The sequence below is a fragment of the Chlorocebus sabaeus genome, chromosome 9 (assembly GCF_047675955.1).
Source record: "Chlorocebus sabaeus isolate Y175 chromosome 9, mChlSab1.0.hap1, whole genome shotgun sequence".
In the NCBI taxonomy this organism is placed as follows: Eukaryota; Metazoa; Chordata; class Mammalia; order Primates; family Cercopithecidae; genus Chlorocebus; species Chlorocebus sabaeus.
The window spans coordinates 60,826,502-60,834,348 of NC_132912.1; the positions used below are offsets into that span (position 1 = coordinate 60,826,502).

Below are 7,847 nucleotides of genomic sequence, written 5' to 3' on the forward strand. Positions count from 1 at the left end.
CTGCACATCATGTGAGCACCTGAGGAAACATCTCCCCATGATCTTGGATGTTATAATGAATCGTGTCTTACTGGTGTACCTCTTTAGGCTTTGAGCCTGAGAGAATGACAAGGGTCTTAGAATATTTCATTTAAAAAATAAATTTTGTGCTTTTCTAATGTTCCAGGAATTTTACTGCTGTTGAAAAAAGGGCCATAAGATGCAATTATAATAAATGTATTTCTGGGAATGTAGAGAAATACTTTAAAAGTCTCAGTTCCAGATCCGGCGCATCATTGACGTCATCGTTGCCAGACCGCTTTCTAGGAGACTGGAGTCGAAGGCCGTGAGTCAGCCATAATGGCAGCTGAAGAAATTAATGAGGACTATGCAGTAGAAATTCACGAATATTTGTCAGCGTTTGGGAATTCCATTGATGCTGTGGATGAGATGCTGAAGAACATGATGTCTGTTTCTAGAAATGAGTTGTTGCAGAAGTTGGACCCACTTGAACAAGCAAAAGTGGATTTGGTTTCTGCATACACATTAAATTCAATGTTTTGGGTTTATCTGGCAACTCAAGGAGTGAATCCTAAGGAACATCCAGTAAAGCAGGAATTGGAAAGAATCAGAGTATATATGAACAGAGTCAAGGAAATGACAGACAAGAAAAAGGCAGGCAAGCTGGACAGAGGTGCAGCTTCAAGATTTGTAAAAAATGCCCTCTGGGAACCAAAACCGAAAAATGCATCAAAAGTTGCCAATAAAGGAAAAAGTAAAAGTTAACTTTTTTTTTTTTATGTACACATATTCAAAAAGTACATCTTTTTTTTCCCCACAAAATAATTCTGTGGTAGTGCAAGGTTTAAATGTAGTCCTTATTGAATTAATATGTAAATTTACAGTAAATTTGTAAAGCTAAATACTTTCCTCTCCAAAGGGTGTTATCTTTATTGATTTGCACTATGAGGGTTTTAACATTGTGATATATTTTATATTTACAATTTACCATGTCTTTTGATGAGACTCTTATTTCTTTATATAGGTCAGTCTCGCAAGTACCATTTTCTAAGCAACTGTGAAATTTAAGTGAAATGTTCTTTGTAAATATTTGTACTATTTTAAATGAAATAACACACTTATACCATCCGCAGACACATATAAAATACTCAATAAAGGCCAATTAATGTAGTTGATTGCACGTAGCTCCAGGTACAGTTATTCCCCAATTCATTGTCTATTTCTTCTTTCTCTTAATTATTTTGAGCTTATCAGTTGTAGCAAAAGCACACACTATTTTTCCTCTGTAGTAGTGTAGACAACATAAATGATCTCTTGGTAGAAGTTTTAATCCAGTCATTGCTTTATTTTATTTTGTTTTTTTATTTTAGATTCGGAGTTTCATGTGCAGGTTAGTTACATGGATATATTATGTGGTGCTGAGGTTTGGGCTTTTATTGATCCTGTCACTCAAAAGTGAACCTAGTTTCCTATAGATAGTTTTTCAACCCTTCCCCGCTCCCTTCTTCCTCCTCTTTTGGAGTCCCCAGTGTCTTTTGTTCTCATCTTTATGTCTGTGTGTACCCATTGTTTAACTCTGAGTTATAAGTGAAAACGTGCAATACTTGGTTTTCTTTTTTTGCATTAATTTGCTTAGAATAATGGTTTCTAGCTGCATCCATGTTGCTGCAAAGTCTATGATTTCATTCCTTTTATGGCTGTGTAGTATTCCATGGTGTATATATACCACATTTTCTTTGTCCGGTACACCACTGATAGGTACCTAGGTTGGTTTCATGTCTTTACTATTGTGAATAGTGCTGTGATAAGCATTCAAATGCAGGTGTCTTTTTGGTAGAATGATTTATTTTCCTTTGGACATATATCTAGTAGTGGGATTGCTGGGTTAAATGGTAATTCTATTTTTAGTTTTCTCATTTGTTTGAGACCGAGTTTCGCTCTTGTTGCCCAGGCTGGAGTGCAATGGCGCCATCTCGGCTCACTGCAACCTCTGCCTCCTGGGTTCAAGCAATTCTCCTGCTTCAGCCTCCTGAGTAGCTGGGATTACAGGCGTGCACCACCACGCCCGGCTAATTTTGTATTTTTAGTAGAGATAGAGTTTCTCCATGTTGGTCAGGCCGGTGTCGAACTCCTGACCTCAGGTGATCTGCCCACCTCTACCTCCCAAAGTGCTGGGATTGCAGGGATGAGCCCCCACGCCTGGCTGGAGCAGCCTCTTTCATCACAGGCTTACTGGGTCCCAGGTGGAAGTGCCCCTGCCTCATCTGCAACAGTGCAGTGGGGAGGGGAGGGGAGAGGCAAGAGATGACACCCTCTCCACGTCCATTCCCAGGCTCTTATTGTGACTCCTTCAGTGAGTAGTGCTGCGGCCATGTTTCTTTTCTTCCAAAGGGGGCTTTGGTGGGCTGCACTCCCCCAACCTTGAGTGGACTGCACTGAGGGTTATGACACCAAGGGATCTGCAACTCCCCAGTGACCTCTCTCTGGTCCCCTGTGCTTGCTGGAGTCAAGTGGGTTGTGGGGTATGTCTGCGGGCAGTTAGGCAATGCAGTGGCACCAGTGGTGTACAACTGTTATGGTACCTGTGGCCTGGGGTTTTCGGTCCTGCAGGTGGCCATGAGGCCTGCCCAGCTCATGCTCTCCTGACCTGGTGCGTCTCTTCTGGTATCCACACTGGCAGCAGGCCCAACTGGCTAGGCTTGCTCTAAGCTGTCTGCATCCAGGTTGCTGAGCCATTCCAGGTATTCTCAGCCATGAGACCCCATGAGGGAGAAGCCTTGGCTATCAGGCCCTGCCCTTCCCGGTCCAGTCTTGCAAAGGGTGGGGGCACTCAGCTCCCATGCTGGCACATGGACCTGCACAGCACTCTTCTCTGTGCAGTGCAGTGGAGGTGTGCTGTGGGCATCCTTCTGTGAGACTGGCCAGGTGGGCAGTCTTGGGAAGTGCTGGGAGGCAGTGGGAGTGAGGTGGTAGGGGGAGTGTGGTTCAGATGCACCTCGGTCCCATGCTCAGTGCAAGACAAAGCGTCTTCGGAAATCAGTGTTTATGGTTGTGTTTTGCTACCATGGCACAGCACAGCGAAGCCTGGGCTTTGCCCAGATTCAAGCTGTGCCTCTGCTTGTTCTCCAGGCGGCTCTCCCTGGAAGTCCAAGTGTTTATGGGGATCGTGGGAGCTCCTGTAGCTAGATCACAGGGGTCCATGCAGGGAATGTGATGCCTGAAGTTCTTTCATCACCAGCTCCTTAGATCTGGTCCAGGTCCGGGAACTGTTCCTGGCACCCAGCAACTCCAAGTAGGCTGTGAGCTTCCTCCCTCTAAAACCATGGTGTTTGCGTGGCCTCTCCATTGACCCTTGGTGTTTTCTCAAGAGATGTTTGAAATGTGAAGGCTTCCTCAATACTTTGGTTCCTCTTCGTGGAAGAAGCACCCTCCAGTGGCTTGTAGTTGTCCGTGTTGCCTCTTTTTGCTTTAAACCAATGGTGTGATGGCCATAACCCGGGTTTGAGTGTGTGTGTGTGTGTGTGTGTGTGTGTGTGTGTGTGTGTATATATATATATATATATAGTTGTTGTTAGGATGTGGGCCTCTAATTTTTTTTTAAATTTCCTTATTTAAAATGAGAAAAAAATATCTGTAGGTTTACCTTACCTTTCTGTTCCATTTCCTTCGCCCTCTTAAGCAAAATATTTCTTTCTGAACTCATTTCTTTCTTCATATACCCTATGTATAATATGTACCCTATGTACAGTACCAGCTACGAGCAGGTGAGTCATGATAGTGATATTCTGCTTTCATTATTTTCCTCACTTCTGCCTTCCAGGTATTCACAACTGACATAGATTTACCAAAAATTTGCGGTGGCATAAGATTGTCTGCCATCTTTCTTTTTCATTTTCTTTTATTTTTTTGGTTGAGACGGAGTCTCTGTTGTCCAGCCTGGAGTGCAGTGGTTCTACCTTGGCTCACTGCGACCTCCACCTCCCAGGTTCAAGTGATTCTCTGCCTCAGCCTCCTGAGTAGTCGGAACTACAGGCATGTGCCACCACGCTAGGCTAATTTTTGTATTTTTAGTAGAGATGGGTTTTGTCATGTTGGCTAGGCTGGTCTCAAATTCCTGACCTCAAGTGATTCGCCCACCTCGGCCTCCCAAACTGTTGGAATTACAGGCATGAGCCACCGTGCCCAGCCCGTCTGCCATCTTTCTAGGATTCTAGGAGACAGGCCATGTATCACCCATGGTCTATCTCCAGGGACCAATCTACCCATATAAGGTTTCGTATTATGTCATTTTACCAAAATAAGCAATGGGATGATTATATCTGTCATGCGAGTCCGTGTGAAGAGACCATCACACAGGCTTTGCGTGAGCAATAAAGCTTTTTAATCACCTGGGTGCAGGCAGGCTGAGTCCGAAAAGAGAGTCAGCCAAGGGAGATAAGGGTGGGGCCGTTTTATAGGATTTGGGTAGGTAAAGGAAAATTACAGTCAAAGAGGGGTTGTTCTCTGGTGGGCAGGAGTGGGAGTCACAAGGTGCTCGGTGGGGGAGCTTTTTGAGCCAGGATGAGCCAGGAAAAGGACTTTCACAAGGTAATGTCATCACTTAAGGCAAGGACTGGCCATTTTCACTTCTTTTGTGGTGGAATGTCATCAGTTAAGGCAGGGCAGGGCATTTTCACTTCTTTTGTGATTCTTCAGTTACTTCAGGCCATCTGAGCATATCCGTGCAAGTCACAGGGGATTCAATGGCTTAGCTTGGGCTCAGAGGCCTGACAATATCCATCAGCGTATCAACCAAGAAAAAGAACTAGTATATATTTAGAGATGTGTTGCAAGGAACTGGCTTATGTGACTGTGGACGATCACTTGAGAAAGTCCAAAGTCCATAGGAAAGGTTGGGTGAGAGCTGATGCTGTTGTTCACAGGCAGAATTATTTTATGGAAGACTCAGTTCTGCTTTGAAGGCCTTTTTTCCAACTGATTATTTCAATAAAGTTTATTGGAAACCCATAATCAATTCAGAAAACTCATCTATAATATTCTTTGTTATACAGCCACTAACAGTACCAATATCTGTCCGTCAAAATTCGACCAGAGAAACAGAATCAGTTTTCAAGGAAATTGACTTACACAATTGTGGGGACTGACTAGGCAGGAAGGAAATTTGTAGGGAAAGGTGAGCTGACACTCTCAGGCAGGAGCTAAAGTTGTTCTCCACTCCCACCCACATTGTATTGAATAATCTGTTTTAGGTAAAGCCAATTGATTTTATATATTAATCACACGTGCAAAATGCATTTGTAGCAACACCTGCATTCATGTTTGATTTGTGTTGCATTCATGTTTGATTGATAAACAGCAGAGCTTAGACTAGCTAACTTCACACATGGCCAGACCACCACATTGATGATGGAATAAAATATGTTTCAGGAAAAGCTGAGGAAAACGTGAAAAGTACAAAGTAAAGCGAGACTCTCCTTTTTTTTTTTTTTTTTTTTTTTGATAAGGTGTCTCGCTTGCTCTGCCACCCGGGCTGGAGTGCAGTGGCGCGATCTCAGCTCACTGCAAGCTCCACCTCCCAGGTTCACGCCATTATCCTGCCTCAGCCTCCCCAGCAGCTGGGATTACAGGCACATGCCGCCACGCCCGGCTAATTTTTGTATTTTTAGTAGAGACGGGGTTTCACCATGTTAGCCAGGATGATCCACCCGCTTTGGCCTCCCAAAGTGCTGGGATTACAGGCGTGAGCCACCGCGCCTGACCTCCTTTTGTTAAATAACATGGCCAAGCCAAAATAATTAAGAGATAAAAGAAACTGAACACAGAGAAGAAAATGCTTAAATATGTATAAACTAGAGAGTACAGAACCAAAGTCATATTTGGAAAAGTATCATGATAGATGCAAAATTACCTAGTAGAATCTGTACTTCTACTTAAAATTCAACTTACCCTTAATCTAATTACTTCAAAATCTTTTTATAATGGTGTTAAATATTCAATGTTGGGATTAAGTAGAAAGGTATTTAACAAATGGGTGTGCCCAGGTTCAGAGGCTCATGCCTGTAATCCCAGCACTTTGGGTGGCCAGGTAGGCGGATCACCTGAGGTCAGGAGTTGGAGAGATGGGTGGGCCATCCTGAGTTTTGTTGTATCTTGTGTCCCTGGTGGTTTTTCAGTGAAGCCACTGGACTCTGGAATCCAGGCCACCCTTCCCAGTATGGATTTGGCCAAAAGTTCAAATGGTAAGTTCCTATCAGCCTGCTCACTGTTCTCTGTGTTGATTCCAAAGGCCTTGTTTGTTTTCCAGAGTTTATGAAAGTTTAAATGATGGCTCAGCACAGTGGCTCACACCTGTAATCCCATCACTTTGGGAGGCCGAGGTGGGAGGATCACCTGAGGTCAGGAGTTCGAGACCAGCTTGGCCAACATGGTGAAACCTCGTCTCCACTAAAAATACAAAAATTAGCTGGGCGTGATGACAGGCACCTATAATCCCAGTTACTTGGTAGGTTGAGGCAGGAGAGTTGCTTGAACCCAGGAGGTGGAGGTTGCAGTGAGTCGAGATGGCACCATTGCACTCCAGCCTGGTGATAGAGCGAGACTCTGTCTCAAAAAAAAAAAAGTTGAAATCAAAACCATGATTAGAAGGATATGCCTTTTAGTTTTTTACATGGTATTTGCTTGTTTTATTAATTTTATGTATTTTTCTAATTCTGTTGCTTCCTATTTTCTTGCATGTACTGTTGTGGAATTTCTGTAAGCTTTTGCTCTGTATACTTAGATCATTGCCTATCATATTTCCTAAAATACGAATTTACACCTATATGTATCCTTACTAGCATGACTTAAGATATGTTGCTAAAGCAAAAACATAGTCATCATTGGATATATTGGTTTTCCATCTGAAATAAACATAATGTACTCTTGCCAGTAATTTTAATCTATAAGCACATTCTTCATATTCTTGTATTCCTTTTCATCTTTGCCAGGCTCACTAGAAAGAGAGGCCCAGCGAAAGAGGATTGTTTTGAATCAGCATCAAAAAGATACCCTCCAGGCGTGGTTTGAAAAGAATCCCTATCCTGGTATAGCTGCCAGGGATCAACTGGCCAAAGAAATTGGCATTCCAGAGCCTAGAATTCAGGTAGGCATTTGGTTTCTATTTATTTTCTTTCAAATTTAGGTAAAGAGAAAAGCTAGGCTAAGCACTTTCAAGCAATTCTCTTAGTTCTCGTATTTTGCCAAGAAGTTTATTCCTGTTATGTAATGAAAAAAATAAAACAAAAACAATAACTCTGTGTATCTCTTTTTTTTTTTTTTTTGAGACAGGATGTCACTCTGTCACTCAGATTGGAGTGTAATGACTCAGTCACAGCTCACTGCAGCCTCAACTTCCTGGGCTCAATCAATCCTTCCATCTCACCCTTCCAAGTAGCTGGGACTACAGGCACATGCTACCATGACTGGCTAATTTTTTCTTTTTTCTTTTCTTTTTTTTTTGAGACTGAGTCTCACTCTGTTGTCCAGGCTGGAATGCAATGGCACAATCTCGGCTCACTGCAGCCTCCAACTCCTGGGTTCAAACGATTCTGCTGCCTCAGCTTCCCGAGTAGTTGGGACTACAGGCGTGTGCCACCACACCTGGCTAATTTTAGTATTTTTAGTAGAGACAGGGCTTCGCCATGCTGGCCAGGCTGTTCTGGAACTCCTGACCTCAGGTAATCTGCCTGCCTTGGCCTCCCAAAGTGTTGGATTACAGGTATGAGCCACTACACCCCATCCCAGCTAATTTAAAAAAATTTTTGTAAAGATACAGTCTTGCCATCTTGCCCAAGCTGGTCTGAAACTCC

The 7,847-nt window shown here is 43.2% G+C and overlaps 1 pseudogene; it reads left to right on the forward strand.

Annotated features, from left to right (window-relative positions):
• The first annotated feature begins 339 nt into the window (after window positions 1-339).
• On the forward strand, window positions 340-792 carry LOC103215926 (nuclear nucleic acid-binding protein C1D pseudogene; annotated as a pseudogene).
• Window positions 793-7,847: the final 7,055 nt, after the last annotated feature.